The sequence below is a fragment of the Ambystoma mexicanum genome, chromosome 5p (assembly GCF_040938575.1).
Source record: "Ambystoma mexicanum isolate Mex_15411 chromosome 5p, UKY_AmexF1_1, whole genome shotgun sequence".
Classification (NCBI taxonomy): Eukaryota; Metazoa; Chordata; class Amphibia; order Caudata; family Ambystomatidae; genus Ambystoma; species Ambystoma mexicanum.
Window position 1 is genome coordinate 206,893,552 of NC_090930.1, and position 19,733 is coordinate 206,913,284.

Below are 19,733 nucleotides of genomic sequence, written 5' to 3' on the forward strand. Positions count from 1 at the left end.
TGTTCTTTTCCATCTATGCTGGAAGTCTGTTCCTTCTTCCATTTGTCACCCTTGTTTCACTTGATTTGAATGTTATGTTCACTCTTTTTGTCTCCCCACTCCGCTCACTATCCTGGTAACCTAGTGCCCCCCTGGGTCACTTGGGTCCTTTTACAATGACTTTAGTTCTTTGGTTCTCACCTATCCTTATCCTCTTCTTCTACTTCCTCTCTTATCGGCCTTGGTGATTTCAACATCCACCTCCCAATTTCCAACGTTCTTCGTGCCCTTGGATCCTTTTAATTACCTATAATTGTAATCTTCTCACCTCTTTGGCTACCCATACTAAACGTGGGATGCTTGACCTAGTTTTAATTTCTGCTGCTTGCCCCGTCATCTCCATTAAACTGCATGTTCTTCTTGTAGATGACCATTTCTTAACTACTCTTTCCTTCCTTCCTCTTCCCCCCTCTCCTGCCTCTGGCCCCCCATCAAGATCCTCTTTCCTTCACCATGATATCTGGAACATATGCTAACTGCATCCATTTCTTCTCACCTGTCTAATCTTACTGAATTTTCTTCATTGCACCTTGTTGCTGCTGTCAAACATTTTCAATATTCTATTTCTTCCTCACTAGATTCTTTGCATCCCTGCACATTGTTCACAACAAGGGCCAGTGCCCCTCGCCCCAGGCTCTCTGACTCTCTGAAACAACTCTGGATTCAACTCAGGAGAGCTGAATGGAAATGGCTCAAAACCCGCACCAATATTGACTATCAACTATTTGCTACCTTACTTCAATCTTTCTCCTCTCTCCTTAAATACAATCTAAAGCCAATTATTTCCAGAATCTCATTCAATCGAAGATGTCTTCTCCCAAACTTCTTCATTCCACTTTGAAATATCTTCTAGCTCCTCCTTCTCCTGACCCTTAGATCTGTTCTATTTATACACCTAAAGATTTTGCCAATTTATTTCTCTCCAAAATTCAGAACATTAGGCACTCACTTCAACATCTCCTTCTCCCCTTGCTTCTTCTACAAACTCTACTCTCACTTCCTCTGATCATCCTCACTTTTCTTTTAGACCCATCTCTGAGACGGATATCTACAAGCTCATCCTACTGCTGCCTGGACTGACCTTCTTCCTGTTTCCCTCATCAAACCTATTATTCCAGCAGTAGGTCCACCTCTCTCATTCCTCCTGAATCTTTGCTTATCCTCAGGCTATTTTCCATCTGCCTTTAAAACTTCTCTGATTATCCAACTCCTTAAAAAACCCTCCTTGAATCCCACTGATCTTTCTAACTTCCGCCCTATCTCTCTCCTCCCCTATCTATATAAGTTGCTCGAGAGACTTGTCCATTCTCAATTTAGCTTGCACCATAATCTCTTCAATTTGTTTCCTTCCCATCCATCGGGGATCCGCCCTTGCTTTCTATGGAAACTACCATACCTTCTGTTCTAAGTTTAATTCTTCAAGCCAGTCATTTCAAACAATCATCGATTCTTGTTTTACTCAATCTCAGTGCAGCCATTCGACAGTGTGGGTGGACCTACCTTCCTCTCTACACTTTCCTATCTAAAATGTTCAGACGCTGCCCTTCAATGGTTCTCCCATTACCTATCCAACCGTTATTTCACCACCTTGTGCAAATAGTCTTTTTCTCAATCACATCCCCTTCCCTTCAGAGTCCCAGAGGGTTCTGTCCTTGGCCACTTCTAGTATCCGTATACACGTCCCTATTGGCTGCGCCAATCTCTCACCACGGCTTTCAGGTTCACCTCTATGCTGACAACACTTAGATTTTCATCTCTTGTTCTTCCTTTACAGATTCCATTAACCAGCAGCTCTCTTCTTGGCGTTCTGCCGTCAAATCATGGATGGCTTCTCGGTTTCTCTGCCTTAACCCTCATAAAGTGGAAATATTTTTTTGTCCTGCTTCTGCCTCTAGTCAGTCGCACTCCCAGAGTCTTACGGATATACCTGCTCCGTTGCTCAGGGAATGATTAGATGTACTCTTAAGGATGTGACAGACAACAAGTAGATTTGCTAGTTTTATTTTATTGTATTTTGTTCATTTTAGCCCTTCTAGGTTGGCATGTGTTTCGGCTTGAAAGCCTTTTACAAAACCGGGCTGTTCTCATGGAGTAAATCATATAAAAACAGAAGTGATAATGTCAACATATGTATGTACACAATGTTCAGTGTATTAAAGTGCAAGACAGACAATAAGGGTTAGTAATGGGGAGGGTTGGTTAGGGTAGTGAGAAAATAATAACATTGTCTTATTATTCACTCTTTCTTCATCATCATAGGGGGGAATAATGTAGTGATGTACAGAAGGGACTAGATTAGAATGGTAAAAAAAACATTTGGAAACTCCTGAATGTTTTAAGATCCTACAGGAAACCCCATGAAAACAAGTGACAGAAGAATTAGGGGAACTAATCATGAAATGGCATAGACAAGACATAATAACCAGCTCGGAAAGGTCATAGTTAACCATCAGAAAACCGACTTTACCAACCATGTATTTTCTCCCTAAAATCCACAAGGCTTTCACAGAGAGTCCAAAAACTAGACCAATTTTAAGCGGAATTGGGTGGGTGACTGAAACATTTTCTGAGTACTAGGATACTATCATATGCCTACTAGCGCAAAACTACCAGCGTATTTGACGGACTCTACAAATGTGTTACAGATATTAAAAGGATTAACATGGGAACCTCACTTATTGGCCGCTTTAAACGTCGGGGCACTGTACACTTCAATCCGTCATGATTTGGAAATCAGGACTTTGGAATACACACTTAGAGAAAGCTGGAGAACACAGCAAATTCATTTTTTATGTTTTTTATGAGCAAATAAAAGGTATTAAAATGGGCACTAAATAAGGTCTGGCACTGGCAAATCTATTTATCGGGTTATTTGAGGATGCAGTTGTTTACACAGACCAAGCATTCAAAGGTAAAGTGGTGTCATGGTCACGATACGTAGATGATGTGTTACTAATATGGAAAGGAAGAGAAGGGGAATTGGAGGAATTTACAAACAGAATTAACCGCAATACATTTGGCATCCCATTTACTGGAAAGAGCAGTTACACGGATATACATTTCCTTCCTTGATCTGACGACATATGTTTCAGGGAATAGTTTCAATACTCGAACATACAAGAAAGAAACAGAGGTAAACTCATCCCTTTTTGCAACCAGCTGTCACTATCAATCCACAATAAGGAATATCCGCACAGAGGAATACATAAGAGCTCAACGTAATTGTATAGAACAAGATGACTTTGACAAAGAATGTGAACTACTAACATGAAGGTTTTGAGCAAGAGGATATCCAAGGAAGAATATCAAAACAAAGCAGGAGAAAGCACGAGAGATGTCAGGAAATGTAACCCTTAACATAAAGCAAAGGACAATAAGGAAGACAGCTATAAGATTAATTTGTGACCAAATAATGGTGCAACCATTATCAAATAAGAAGGATTCTGAAAAAAAACATTGGTATTTACTTAGGTTGGACACACATCTCAAGAAACAAAGCAAACATTTTGAGCAATAGCCTAAATCCATCCCTACTACCAGATGCACCATTTGAAAGAGTAAGGGCATGGCTGCAACCTAGAAGAAAAGGTTTTAAAAAATGTGGAACATGTACCTTGTGCAGATATGCACACAAGGACTCTGAGGTATTCATGGATAAAAAAGAAACCAGAATACGGATTGACGACAACATAAACTGTAAATCCAAATTAGTTTTTTTGCAATAATATGTGTCTGTGATCAGATTCACATAGGAAGCACGATACAAGAATTGAGGACTAGAATAAGGAATAGAATAAGGGAGCACATTGCAACTATTGGAAGTCAGGATGCTAAATTTCCTTTAGCATGCGCAATCTGTCCACCAACTGGAAAATAAAAAAGACATTAGATTTAATGGGTTAAAAAAGATTAAGGTGGGTAGGAAAGGAGATGACAAAGACAAGCTCTTAAGACAAGTACAACCTTGTTTGATATGACAAAAAACAGGTAATGACCCTTCAGAAACAGAATTAATGTATTTTACTTCACTAATTAGAACATAATACCCCCAAATGGTTGAGTTCAAAACACTAAAGATGAAACCAAATAAATAATAAGAAGGAAATTGATTTAAGAAATAACAATATTTCAAAGGGGACAAAATATTTTCCACAATGTAATAAAAGAATAATTTAGGACCAGTAAAAAGGAAATAGCGGTATAATTAGCACCGAATGGTGTAATATATTGGCACACTGACATTAGGTAATAGAATGTACATTTTCTAATGGAATGGTGGTGTGCGTAATTAATGAAATTTTGAAAATTGGGCTTACATTACTACATCAATGCAGCTAACCACGAATTATCCCAAAGTATGGCTGCCTACACATCAGAATGTAACATGGGAGATGAATCTGCAATGTGGCTGTCTTGGCAACGGCATTCAACTATAAAAATGGTGCTGGCTACAGGAATTCTTAACATGAAAGCCGACGCAAGGAAAGGAGTTGCCGATCCGAATAAGGTAGGACTAGCAAAAATAAGTAAATGGTCCCGTCATAAATATGCACAGTATCTGCCTTAGGTACACTGGATCAATATGACAACACAAGTGAACACAGTGGGAAAGCGTTGACACGCGTCATGGAAACATGAATGCCAATGCAAGGGGACTAAAGAGAGCGGGGTGGTTTTTGAGGATTTGGCATATATATTTTTGCAGAATGGGATTATCCCAGGACTGAAAAAATAAGAAGTGGAATATGAAAGTAAAGTGAATAGATGGTAAGCCTCCAATAAGAGATAATATACTGTTCAAACGAATGAGTCTAAAAGAGAGGGGCACGGAGGAGGAATAGGATAGGCACAAAGTGAAACTATGAATATTTAAGACCCTATCTCAGTGCAATGAAGAATAGAGGAATGGGACACAATAGGTAATTAGAAGTGACTACATAGGAGCTATAGATATATGTGGAAATTGATTAAATAATGATTGTGAGGCACATGATGAAGACAACGTGAATAATAAGACAATGTTATTATTTTCACTCAACCCTAACCAACCCTCCTCCTTACCAATCCTTATTTTCTGTCTAAATTAATACGCTGAACATTTTGTACATCCAACTATATGTTGACATTATTACTTAGGTTTGTATATGATTGATTTCATGAGAACAGCTAGTTCCGAGAAAGGCTTTCAAGCTGAAACATGTGGCAACCTAGAAGGGCTAAAATGAACAAAATACAATAGAATAAACCTAGCAAATCTACTGGTTGTTTGGTACATACTTAAGAGCACATCTAATCATCCATTGTTCTTTCTCGTCTCAACTGTTGTTCTTTTTATGCCAGCCTCCCCAATTATGCTTACCATCACGCTCAATTGTCCACTCTGACATCAGGACTCTTTTTTGCCACCACGCTCACACATTTCTTTTTTATCGCATCTTTGCTGGCTACCTATGAAACAACTCTGTGGACTCCAGTACCTATGTATTGTCTTCAAGAGCATTCAAGCTCTAGCTCCTCCTTATCTCTGCTCCCTGATTTCCCTATATCAACACTCTGGAGACCTTCATTCTGCCTCCAAAATCCATCTGTCTGTCCCTCGTCTTTCCTGCTCGCCCTCTAAGCTTTGCTTGTCCCAACTCTTAGCTCCCAAACTTTGGAATGCTCTCTCTCTGGATATGTATTCCTCTCCTACACTGCACTTCTTTCAAAAATGCTTAAAATCTCATCTACTCCAGACTTTATATTCTTAAAATGTTTCCTTCCTCATCATGAACATACCTCTATTGTTGCTTGTTAACCATTCTCATTTTGTTTGTACCGTTGCCCATTTGGGGTCCCCACCTTCCCATGACAGCTATCTCCACCCACATGATCCTCCCTCATAATCCCCCCTCAGAGAGTCAGTATCAGGTAGCAGCTGCCTTCGCCTGGCAATGTCAGAGGAGATCTCTTAGCTCCAGCGACTCCACATGATTCATCAAATTTCGCACAAACCATCAGCTGAAAATCAACTATGAATGGTAAATCTGCCAAATTTCAGCAGAATTACTGTTACTGCTGAAAAAGTGGAGGAATTACTGAATGGTAATTCTGCTGGCAGAATTAATGCTGAGCATAAAAAGCATAATTTTGCAAACGGGAAGCTCAGTGGTGCCCATCTTTAAAAACACAATCCATCTTCAATCCACCATTTCCCTTTGCTATCCAGCTACCAAAACTTGTGGAATTATGCCAGTAGACAAGAGCAATATTTGGGTGCCATAGATGAGGTTCTACAAACCCAAATTTAGTGAAGCAGAGCTGAAGGTATTAGCAGATGAGGTGGTGGCCAATGCTGATGATCTGTTTTGGGCGAATCCGTGCAAAATATCTGTCCCTAACAATAGCACAGCATGGGCCAACTTAATAGACAAGGTAGTGTCAGTGGCCACTGTGCAGCGGGACATGGAAACGGCCGCAAGAGGTGGAATGACCTCAAGGCACGTGTCCACAGCCTCCTTGCCTCTCATCAGCGTGAGACGACTGCCACTGGATGAGACACAGTCGAGCCACTACACCTTAGCCATTGGGAGGAGAGAATGGCAAGCATCCTTCACATGGAAGGAATACAGGAAATTGGAGCAGCAGAGAAGAGAACAGGACCTCAACCCCAAGCAGCTAAGTACAAAAGCACACTACGGGGAAGGGAAATGTAAAGGCAGTGCATGTGTCCCAGCAAGCATTTGGCTAACACACAGGTGACAATGTTGATGTTTGGTAAGTCCCTTGCTTGCACACTCTCAACAATGCCACAGGAATACATATGACGACCAATTGCATGTGTACCCCTGGAAGTTGCACCATGCGGTAAAGAATGAAAATAAATATGATGACTGTAGACATCAACAGACTAGTCACCTCATGCACCCTTAACAGCCAGAAATGCACATTGTCATGACCAGTAACCCTGAAATACCCCTGGTCATGCCATATGCATCATGCCAGATAATTGTTATTACAAAGCCTCCCAACACATCATCAAAAACGGTATCCACCCCAGGAGTTAGAGTACTATCACAAGCCTGCAGGACATATAGGGCAGGATGCACACTCTCCAAAAATGTAGTCCTAGGACTGATCCACCCACGCCAACAACGCTGGGGGCACACCTTAGCCATCACACCAGCACAGTGACACACAGGCGCCCTATATTAGTCATAGATCTGCTAAGTTATGTTGAATGTGCTTAGGTGACCCTACACCCCAGTGGACTATGCAGAGCACAGGTATGAGACCAACATATTTAGATGGATCAAGGCTACGGACCATTCTGCATGTTCTGTGCATGACAACGGAATCTAGGTCTTTCCTGTCATTACAGGCACACAAAGCAGCCAGGGTAGAGGTACAAGTGGCAATGATATAGCACCTCAACATACCGTGCCCATCAACACAGGAGTAGACCCTACAACCTCAAGCACCTCTTCTGCCACCCACACATTACAGACAGTAGACCGCTAGACCCCAGCCAAAAATGTTGAATCAAAACTGTACACTGAAGCAGCTTCCACCTCTACCGGCATTGTCCTAGCTGCAGGAACCTCTCCATGGCCACTGCCACCACAGCTGCCTACCCCCACATCTGCTGCTGCAAACATCACCACTTCAGCTGCAAATCCAGCAATTCCCTTGCCAGTTGTACCAACCTGTGAAAACAAAATCAAAATGTCGAGGCTGAGTACCCCAAAAGGAAATACACCGAACACGGGTTACAAAGAAACATACAAAGTACTTTATTTTATACTAAATCCAGTTACAAAAACAGAGCAAAATCAGATAGCTATCGGCCCTCAGTACAACACAACGAACTCCAGCGTGGTTCAATGTGTTCAGTGAGAGACGCTGTACATTAGAATGCATTGGATTTTTATACTTTTTGTGAGCACGATGTCCAGCCCCACTTCGGGTTAATATTCCACTAATACATCACCGATCTAGGGTTCATGCCAAGTCTCGCACATCCGCATATAACTGGCTTGCTTTTAATACATATAACAACAAGCCTATACGGCAACTGTGTATTCTGGGATTTCCCATGTAGGTCTTCTTAAACATTAATACAATGTAGTTAAACAAGAGTTCTACGTTCAGTATCTGAATACATTGTCTTTATTGTATACTCATGGATTAGTTTCATTGCATGAGTAATCCCTTACACACAGGTCAACGAAGGACAAGGTCTCAGTTCACGACCTCAACAAGTGGCCTGCAAGCAAGTTACATATTAGCTACGTACAGAGGTCAAGACGGCCATGTTGTATTTTGGAATGACATCGTCCACCATTTTAACTCACAGGGTGACTTTACAAAGCGAATCCTAAAATGGCGGATTGACCTAAAATGGCGGCTTACATTGATTTTAAGGTCAGGACCTTGCAACACGGATTCCTTTGCAAGCGACATACGAGCAGCTTGGCGTAGGCCAATATACATATAGTTATTGCATTAGGAGGCGCGATATAATTTCTCTTTTGACAAACATTCCTTTTGGCCTATGCCAAGTGCTAAAACTACTTTGGATCTCCTTGCAAATAACTCCATGCATCATCATCCATGCACCCTGAATCGCTGTCGGAAATATCTTTTGCCATTAGGTAATTCGCTAAAATGTCTTTCAACACATATTCTTTGGAAGTTTTATCTGGGGCATACATTTTATGTCCTATCGAACCTATCGTTTGTGCGCAACATCCCCCTAGCATTGAACATATACCAGGTAGACATAGAATACAGCAACAAAGAATCAACAGGATTCCCAAAATAATCAGCAAGACCGAAAGTACCTTCCAACCCCAAGATCGCAAGAAGTCCCAGAACCAAGCGCTAAAATCCCAGTTTCCCTCGGGAACATGCACTTCTGAACTAAGGACGTGCAGATTCTGTATTGCCTTGAAGATGGTTGGGGAGGAATCTGGTACGAAAACACAGCAAGCGGACCCCACTAATTTACACACTCCACCACGTTCAGCCAGAATGACATCTAATGCCATCCGGTTTTGTAGTGCTACTAGTCTTATCGCCTTCTGTTCTAATGTCGTATTATAGAGTATGTCCTTGGTCCGGTTGATGGTTCTCTCCAGTACTCTCGCTAGTTTTCTGATATCTTCTGAATTCGCTATCTGTCCCCAAAATGACACAACTGATTTTGCTATATCTCCCAAGATTTGTGCTGGGGTGTCACCATTCTCGTCCCGCCGTGGACGAGCCTTTGAGACTTCTTTTGTACTAGCTATAAACACGCCAGGTAACAGGATCCCTAGATAACAGGTTCCCTGCCAATCCCTGGGCAACCATGGGAATGCTACATTACCGCAGACAAAGTAGACAGGTTCGCCTACATACAAAAGCCTGTTTTCCCCAGTCAAATTTGCAACGTTGGCACAACCTAGAAAATCTCCCATTGACTGAGTTCCATTCTTCTGTATGTAAAAAGAAACTGAATCGGGGCTATGATTAACAGTGTAAGAAGGAGGCATGGCATCCTTATTGCCTATTGGAGCCATCTTAAAGGAAATCAAAGATTGGAAAGGACGGGACAGTTTATCAGAAGGCCTAATAGAAGCAACGTTAGGTTTACTTCTGTTTGTGAAAAGCGAGCATCCCAGGGGAGTCAAAACACGTTTCTCAAAACTATTCAAATTGGTGCCATCAAAGTTCCCTAAGATGCTAACATTCCAACGGCCAAAGAACAGTGCTCTAAGAGAGGCATAGCAAGCAATTGTCAAAGGTAAAGGATGAATATACCAACCTAGCCCCTTATCCTCGTGTTGCGGTAAATGTGAGCAGACCCAACAGTTAGACTTATTAAAAATGGCATGCATAGCATTCATGATAAGTAGTAGAGTATTATTGTGGTACCTTTATCTATGCTGAGAGTCCCTAGGGGACAGAGTATGCAAATGTACAAAGGAAGTAGGAACAGCAGGTATACTTTCAGTGGGCAACAAGGATTCTAAAGGATGCATTTCCTCAAGGTACCACAATCCTAAAACAGTGACTATTATAAACCCAAATATCATTACAAAAACACAGCAATAAGTTTTCGGGGCCCAGGCATTTTGTCCATTGTCCCAGTTGGTCACCCCCTCATTTACAAGTCCCATTTGAGCGGTAGCGGTAGCAGGCATTGTAGTCTTCAGACGGATACCCCAATGTTCGTTGCTGGCGACCTCCCGGCCACGCGACTTCTTAGTCCTTCCACAACCCTAGCCAACAGAATCCCCTTTCTGAAATTTGGGAAAAAACAAGCCCTCGATGATCCGTTTCTTCTTCGAATGCACAGCTGAACCGTGCCGTAAATCTATTTTCTTGGACGCAGATTGTACCTTACTTTTCCCGGTACTGATTGATCCGGAAACAATATGTCCTCACTTTCCATTGGAAGCAACGTGTCAGAAACAAGTGAAGATGCCGAATTTGAAACCGCAGTTTCCGGATGCAAAACTTTCAGAGAGTGTGGAGACAAAATGGCAGCTTCCCCAAGCCTCACAGGCTCAGAGAGATTCTCTGACACACTCTCAGTGCTACTTACTGCTTTGGGATCGTTGGTTGCAGTATTAGCGAGGGGTTATGTTTCTTCTATAACGTGTGGCACAGGGTGAGGAAGTTTCTTGACGTGGGACGCGTGGATCCAGTTCTTTCTCCCAGAGACCCGCACCGCTGTTTGGGTGACCAACAGGACTTGTAACGGCCCACGCCAGCGAGCCACAAGGCAGGAAGAGCGCTCAAATGCTTTGACGAGCACCCAGCTTCCGGGACGTATACTGTGGCCTGGGCCATCGTATCGCACAGGTAAAGCTTCTCGTACCTGGTGATAAATAAAATACAGGTTTTTAGTCAACTGGCTGCAATAATCTGAAAGTAATACATTTTGAACATTTCTCAATGAATTGCATTTAGGAAGGTTCCAAATATTGGGAGGTCTCCCCATTACCACCTCAAATGGAGAGAGACCAGTCTTAGTTTGAGGGGTTGTAAGCATAGATAATAACACGATCAGTAAGGCGTCCGGCCATTTTAGTTTGGTGCCGGCCCACGTCTTAGCGAGCTTGTTCTTAATGATACCGTTGTGTCTTTCTACTAGTCCGGCACTCTTAGCATGTCTGGTCGAATGGAACCATTTGTCAATTTGTAACGCCGCACATATCTGCAGAATTACAGCAGCGACAATATGTGGACCATTGTCCGACCAGATAACTCTTGGTAGCCCGAACCGCGGGAAGTATTCTCTTAACATGGTTTTTGCAGTAGTCATGGCTGTAGCATCCTTAACAGGGAAAGCCTCAACCCATTTACTAAAAGCACAGATGACCACCAGTACATATTTCTTATTGTCACATTGTTCCATGGATAACTTCAAAGGGGACGGAGGGTGGCCCAAAACTTCCCCTTGGAGTTACTGTCCCATTTCCCACATTGTGTTGTAGGCAAATCATGCAATCCTGGACGTAGCGCTGTGCAATTTTTGAAATTTTGTCATTTACCCAAACTTTCTCTAACATTTTTGTCATCTTCTGGGCACATACATGCATAGGACCATGGGCCCTGATGACCATCATCATTACATACGCGTCAGGGAGTAGCCATTTCCCTTCCGCTATATCTACCCAACACCCGTCATCATCAAGTTTCCCCAAGCCTTCAGCCCACCTTTTGGATTCCTCTAACGTGGCATCAGCTTGGATATCCCGTACAGACCCAACACCCTCATCCATTGCATAAGCATTTACAGTCTCCCTCGAAACATACATCTCTGTAGGGGGATAGGTAGCAGTTTGTCTAGCTATCTGATCAGCGAAAGCATTCCATTTCCCTATGTCATCTGTAATTTTTCGATGTGCCGCACATTTCATAACTGCTAACTGAGTAGGGAGCGCAAGCACTGAGAGTAGTTGTACTATTAAGGAGCCATGTTGGATTTTGGTGCCATGTGAAGTTAGGAACCCTCTCTCCGACCAAAGTCTCCCGAAGTTGTGAACCACCCCAAAGGCATACTGACTATCAGTATATATATTTACTGCAAGCCTTTCGAAAAGTTCACAAGCTCGGGTCAGTGCTATAATCTCTGCGGCCTGCACAGAATTATGCATGATTTTCTTAGTTTCCACAACCGTGCTTAATGTAGTGATTGCATAAGCAGCTGTGGATGTACCATCCGGAAGTTTGAAGCAAGAGCCATCACAGAACAGTTCTCCTTGCGGATTATCCAAAGGGGTGTCTTTCAAATCAATTCTACCCTTTGCCTCTTGTTCGGTAGTATACAGACAGTCATGTGACTCTTCATCGCCGCAAGTAGTATCTTGCGGGAAAGGTAGGAGTTCAGCCGGATCAAGAACACAACACCTCTTAATTTGAATGTGAGGAGCAAACAAGATCAATTCATATCTTGTCAACCGTGCAGAAGTGAGGTGTTGCGTTTGGGTTCGGTTCAGTAGAACATCTACAGAGTGAGGCACCATCAGGGTTAGATCATGGCCTAGGACCATTCCCTCATTCTGTTTTACAGACGGAGCAGCAGCAGCGACAGCTCGCAAACATCTTGGCAAAGCGCATGCTACAGGATCAAGGGCGGAAGAAAAGTAACTGCACGGCCTATTCTTCCCTCCATGTTCCTGCGTTAATACAGCCAAAGCACATCCATCACATTCATGCACAAACAACACAAAGGCCTTTTCATAGTTTGGTGTGCCCAAAACTGGTGCAGAGCATAATGCAGTCTTAAGCAAATCAAATGATTGCTGGTGTCCCGTCTTCCATGGCAATGGCGAAGAAATGCCCTTCTTTGTCAAAGCCAACATCGGTTTGATCACTAGTGAAAAATTTGGGATCCACAACCTACAGTAAGAAGCCATACCTATCAAGGATCTAACTTCCTTCTGTGTATTTGGCACAGACATGCCAGAAATGTGTTTTATTCTTTCAGGTGTCAATCTTCTTCCCACCTTTGACAGGAGATAGCTTAAATAGGCGACCTCCTGGCAACAATATTGAAATTTTTTAAGCAAAGCTTTGTGACCATGCTTAGCTAGATGGATAAGCAATAACACAGTGCCCTCCTTACAGGCGCTCTCAGAGTCAGCAGCTAAGAGCAAGTCATCAACATACTGAAGCAATGTACAAGTAGAGGTCAATTCAAGGGTATCAAGTTGTTCTTTCAAAGCCCTACTATAAATGCTAGGACTTTCTGTGTACCCTTGAGGTGCACGATTAAATATGAACGAGCGTCCCCCCTAAAGTGAACGCGAATAAGTATCTACTATCCATTTGTATAGGAATACTTAAGAAAGCATTCTTTAGATCCACCACACTAAAGTAAGTAGCTGTAGCTGGAATCATGGTTAGGATTGTCGTTATATCAGGCACAATTGGAAATTGTGGAGCCACGACTTTATTAATGGCACGTAAATCAATTATGAAACGGAATGGAATTGCATTATCGCCTTTCTTGTACACTGGTAAAATCAGACTATTACACAAACTTCCTGAAATTAACTCAATCACCCCACGATGCACAAAATCGGAAGCAATGCATTTCAAAGCTTACTCGCCCTCAACTGAAATCTTATTCTGGGGAATGCGTTGCAGCTCAATTCCGTGTTTCAAAACTATTTTAACAGGTTCAATCTGTAAAACACCGACATCATTGTCATCAACAGCCCATAAGCTCTCTGGTACCTTAATGAATTCTTGCAGCAAAGGTCTAATCACGGATTGTGAGACAAGAAATAGCTGTGGTGAAATCATCAAGCACACTCCATCAGAAGAACAATAAATCACTGCATTTAATTCTTTTAACAGATTCAACCCCAGCAAGTTCTCTCCACAATTCAAAGTCAACAGAAATGGACAGTGGTCCGTAAAGGGACCCAAAGAAATAGGTACCGGCGAAGAAACCGGACAAACGACTGGTGTGCTAGAAAACCCTACAGAAACATTGGTTTGCCCTGACAGTGGAATGTTTGGAACCTGTGAATGATCAATAGAACACTTCTGTGCTCCAGTGTCTATCAAAAACTGATGTTTCCTATTTCCTACCACCATTTCGACGTAGGGACCTTTCTGACTGACGGGAATAGATGTGGGTTCCAAACCCTGCTTCGGGCAATCCTAACGAAACAAAATTTCATCAAAAGGAAGCTCTTCAGATAAATATGCAGCGGAAGGATGATCAAATATATTCCTGGTGTCCACACTCGAAGTCTGATTGTCCTGCGAGAAAGGTTGCTGAGGAACCTGTGTAAACTGACCTCTACCATATGGGATGTTTTTACCCATGCATCCAAGCCCTACCATAAAACTGTGCAGTACTGGCATGGAAAACATCATGATGGCCAGAACTCCCCAGAGAGTGCACAGGGAAAACATGAAGAATGGGCTGCCACCCATTTTTGCCTATGTTGTGAGCACAGGAGGGCACTGCCTAAAACCACCATTGGGCTACACACACAGTAGCCTGAAACCATTGGGAATGGCAATACTGATTGCCAAAAAGCAACTCAGAACTGTTGGGAATTCATTTTCTTAATCCCAAAAATGGTTGCATTACTAGTACTCACCACTATCAGAAAGCCGGCGTTTTAAAACCACCAGACTTTTGTGTATTACTGAACAAATGAAACAAAACCAGACCAAGGAAAGACTTGCTAAGAGGTGGATACAATGTAAAACTATATTCTGAAATGACTTGAAGGAAGTCATTATTTAATGTATAGGTAAAAATTGTCAGTTTGATTTGAATGTAGAAAACTGGGAACAAAAAGTGACATTTAGCTGAAACCTGGCTTAATGAAACTGAATTCTGCCTGACAACTACCCCCGACAGGAGTTGAAACTGGATCAACAGCCACTCTTCCCAGGCCTAGCTGCATCCTGCTGACCCTTGCCAAAAGGAGTTGACACCTCTCTGATTAGATTAGGGGTGGAGCACCTGGGAACTGGAAGGGACCGAACAATGCAACTTCCTTGACTCAGGCAAATGTTATATTGGGGGCGTCGTAAAATAGCTTCCTCTTGGGAGAAACTGGGGGGCAGCTGTGCCTCTGTGAACAAGCTGGCTTGGGGGAAGTGGATAAACCAGTTATTCCACCATGTGATGTGGGAAGCCACAACCCTTTTTGACCAGGGCATAATTTAAAAAAAGATGGATAATTCATAGTACGGACTTCTCAGAATTATATAAGTAATACCATTATTCTTGTGATTTTTCGGTGCACATTTTAAGAGGTGTTAGGACCCTGTGGTGTATTCTGGGGGGTTGCTAGCGGAAAATAGGGTCTTACTCCAAATGTCTGCATGTTAAAAATCTGACACTTCATCAATTAATGTCCATACTCCTTGCGCACATGTGTGTAATTTTGGGTAAATGTCCGATATTGCAAAACCAGTTAAAAAGCGCAAAATGTTGTCATTTTTGAATGCAAGCCCTCAGGAAGATCAGAGGCGGACAAGCATGGACCATAAGGAATATATAATGTGTACATGTAATTTCAACAAATTGTGTATCTGGGAAAGATGTATTTGAATCAAATATAGATTTGTGGGCAAACTGACCAGGGGAGGATCCTCTGACCCATAAACAGACCTCATCATGATGACAATCCATTTCCTTCCCCCAATCATGGGATAGGGGAGAATTGGGCCAATGACAAGTAGAGAGGGGCAGGCTTAGCTAGGCCCAGGCACACACCCATTTTCAAAACACATAAAAAGAGACTGCTGGGACAGGTAGAGAGATTCAATTTCATTTGCTGCGGAGCATGCTGACCGACGACTTCACATCCAGAGATCCAGACTTCAAATCCATCAATCTCCAGAACCTGTAGCAGAAATTAACTCCAGAATTTGTAGCAGAGAGGCCTGAATCCACCAGCTGAATCCTCTTCAGCAGGCCTCAAAACTAAGCAAACTATTCAACAGCCGGGCGAGCTGTTTGAAATTTTCCTGAGAATTTTTGCAAGAACCTGTAGCAGTACCCAGAAAGCAGTATTACATCCAGAATCTAGAGAGGCTAGACCAGCAGAGCAGAGCTGACCCAGATCGCTGTGAGCAGAACCGGTGCCTGATTGACCCGCCGAGCAGACAGAACCGCAGCCGGACGTGCTGACCAGATCCGTGACGAGTCCTAGTTCAAATTTATATTGTGAGTACCTAGCAGAACTGTGCAGAACCAATCTCTTAGTTAAAATAATCTAATCCAAACTATTTTAACCTAAGTAGAACTGCCTCCTAGAAATCGTGTCATCTGTCATTTTTAAAGCTGCACAACTGTCACCTGTCAATTCTGCAGCTGCAAGCTGTCACCTGTCATTTTGAGTTTACTTTAAATCCGAAAAACTACCTTTATTTAATCGTCCGTATCTCTGGAACCGCGATTTGCGATTTGGCACAATTTCTTCATCTGTAGAAATCAGCAGCTTTTTGCTTCTCTTTGCTAAAATTCGTTTGCAATCTGCTAATCATTCATAGAGTATTGTTAAAGTGAGCCTGAACTAATATAAAGTGGCCATCACCTACCCTGAACCTCTAGAGGGAATTAAAAGCAATTTTAGCACCTTTTCACTTCCTTGCAAACCATATTAAAGTAATTTGCCTGTGTTTAAAACTCATCCCTGTTTTCCCTAAGCTTGCTGGGAGAACTGGAACGGTGTATTGCATTATAAAGTGTGATTTGTTGGGATTCTTGAAGACTGTGTGCTCTCCTTCCATTTCTGGTATTGCATAGGGGGGGGGGTGAATTGTCAAAAGAAAAAATGATCATATTGCCTTTTGCTAAAATCATAACAAGTTATTTCTGTACTGCATTTTATTCCACCTTGCGTTTCCTTGAACCATATAAAGCATTCTTTCCCACCTTATTCTTCTGTTCCTATTCATAAGATACCTCTTGCTGACTACTGCTCATATTCTGAAGTGTGATATCAGTTATCAATTGATTTATAAAGTGTGATAGATATATATTGTTGAATTGTCCAAATAAACCTTTTAATTTGCAAAACAAACCTACTTCTTGGCTCAGTGGGGTCAGGGGGATTCTAAGAGGGGGGTGTTATACAAGGGTTGTCATCCAGAGTACTGAACTTGATATAAAAATACATCAATAAGGGTTTTCCCCAGCATCCCAGACTAGGCATTGACTTAGCTGTAGTGTTGATTGAATATCGCTTACAACCAGGGCCCCCTACACCCGGGCGACCTCTGGATCGTCTACCCATATTCCTGAATGTGTTATTTGACCTTTGTCGAAGGACGGGGCATTGTGCATGCCAATGACCCTCTTGACGACAATAGGCGCACTGGTTAATGTTCACAGGACCCAAGGGCACATTCCCTTGCGGGACATACTGACCTCTAATCTGAGAACTACCCCCTCTGGGGCCTCTAACAATTTGCTGCAATAGCACTTTAGTTTTCAAATCACCTTTTCATTTTTCAACTGTATCTTTTTCATTATTGACACAGTTCTCATAGTACTGAGCCATGTGCAGTACTTCTGATTGCGATTTCACCTGCCAAGCGCTCTCAGAAGACATAATTTGTGACTGGATGTCAGGCAGCAATCCACGCACAAATTTGTCCACAAATAATCTTTTCCCAGACTCTGTGCCTAGGTCTTGTCCACTGAAATCCGAGAATACCTGTTCGAACCGATTAAAGAACTCGGTAGCACCCTCAGACTTTCCTTGGACACAGGCCGTAAGTTTGTCCCAAATCATTCTTTTCTCTGGAATTATGGTTTTCAATTTTGCAATGATTCTATCAGGCAAAGTTAAAATCACCTGAGGCGGTCTTTCATCAGCTGGCCTTTCTCCATCGAGTCTAGTTATATTCACCCAGGTATCTCCCAACCCTGGCACGTCGTCTATAGTTCTAACTTGTTTCCACAAATCTACGAGCAGGAGTACAGGGAATAACAAATCAATATCGCCTAAGGTGAACACTGAGGATTGCAAGACGGACTCCATTTCTTTATAGAATCCTGACGGATTTTTCCTAATATCAGGAATGGATTGCCTAATAGTATTCACTTCCTGTCTTGAGAACTGGACGTGAACGAACTGCGATACATAATGTGCAGAAATGTCCACAGTGACTATATTTCGTGCAACATCGGCCGCAATCTGAACCTTCGGGACAAATGTCGCAGGAACCTCTCTCATAGGCAATCGAGAAGTAGGTGACTCCGAATGCTTACTAAGCAACATAGCTAAATCGAGCACTAAAGCAGTCGAAGAAGTGTCAAGTGAAAAAACTCTCTTGTAAATACTCAATAACTCTGTGGGACAACTAATCTTTCTTTTTACACAATCATCGTGTAGGTACTCTATCATTACCTGTATCACTTTCCTCTGCATTTCTGGCGTATACTGACTATATGTGTCATATACTTCAACTGGAGTTATCGACATATCTGAAATCCATCTAAGTGTGTCCTTCGTACAAATTCATGCTTCCTCAGATATCGATTTACGACAAGGAAGAAACCGTTTCTGTACATACATACTTTCCTCCTCGTCATCCTCATTCTGCAACTTTTCTAACTCCTTTCTATACCCAAATAACCTCTCTACATGCTCATTTACTTTCTCCACAGTGTCTCTAGAAAACGCTAAAGTATTTAGATCCCTTGACCCTTGCGGGAGATCTATATTATTTAATTTTCCCCACATTACACATAAATGAATCCCTAAACCTTCAATAAAAACATTTTTCTCAGGAAAATTATTCATATTACGAAGTGTGGCAAAAACAGTAGCTTGATCATCCTTCTCCATACAATGTTTAGTCCATGCAATCAAATCATGTTTCTTCTCTGGTGGTACAGTATTGCGAGTGACAACCTTTGACCCTGCACCTCGATCGACTACAAGCGGCTCAGGACCACTTGGAAGAGAGGGAGCAGGCAAATTCAATGGAGGTACTGTAACTGGTGTGATAAGAAGAGGTGGAGGAGCTGGAGGAAGGGGAACATTAGGAGGAGCAGGAACAACGGGAACAACAGCAGGTAGAGCAGGAATAACAGGAGGAAGAGGCAAAGCAGCGGGAAGAGGAACATACGGAGGTGGCGCAGAGGCACCAGGCCTTCGTTCATTTAACAATTTGTCTATAAATTCATCGGAAGCATGGAGGTCTTTGGAAGGATATATTTTTTGAATTCCAAGTGAGAAAGCCCTATCCATATTCCTAGTCGATTCAGAATGTTTATCTTGGTCATACAATAATGCTTTTTCGGCGTTCGTCTTATGACGGCGCACATGTTTTTCTCTACTTTTAAGTTGTTGCAACGCTTCTTTTTTCCAATTCTGCAAAACATCAAATGCTGCAGGTCTAGCCTTTTTCTTTAATAGAATTGACTCTAAATACTCAATACGAGGGATTTCAAAACTACCATTGATTGGCCACTGAAGTTCAGAGGCATGTCTGGTTTGTCTGTGCCAAATGTCATTAAATACTATACATCCAATGCCATGCTTATAGTACATAGTAGATGCCGGTGACCCCTCCTGTGGTGCGGGATGGCTAAATTCCAAAGATTGTCTATCGCTGCGGAACAACGCCCTGTAGCAGGCAGACAATTTCCCAGGCATATCAAATTATTGGTGTTACCTGGTCAATAATTGTGCTTGCAGATACAATGCGCCAAATTCAAATTTTCAGGG

The 19,733-nt window shown here is 42.3% G+C and overlaps 1 protein-coding gene across 3 annotated transcripts in view; it reads left to right on the plus strand.

Annotated features, from left to right (window-relative positions):
- Positions 1-19,733, plus strand: part of LOC138480861 (synaptotagmin-like protein 2) — a 749,121-nt gene that overhangs the window by 480,849 nt on the left and 248,539 nt on the right. The gene's annotated exons all lie outside the window — the stretch shown is intronic.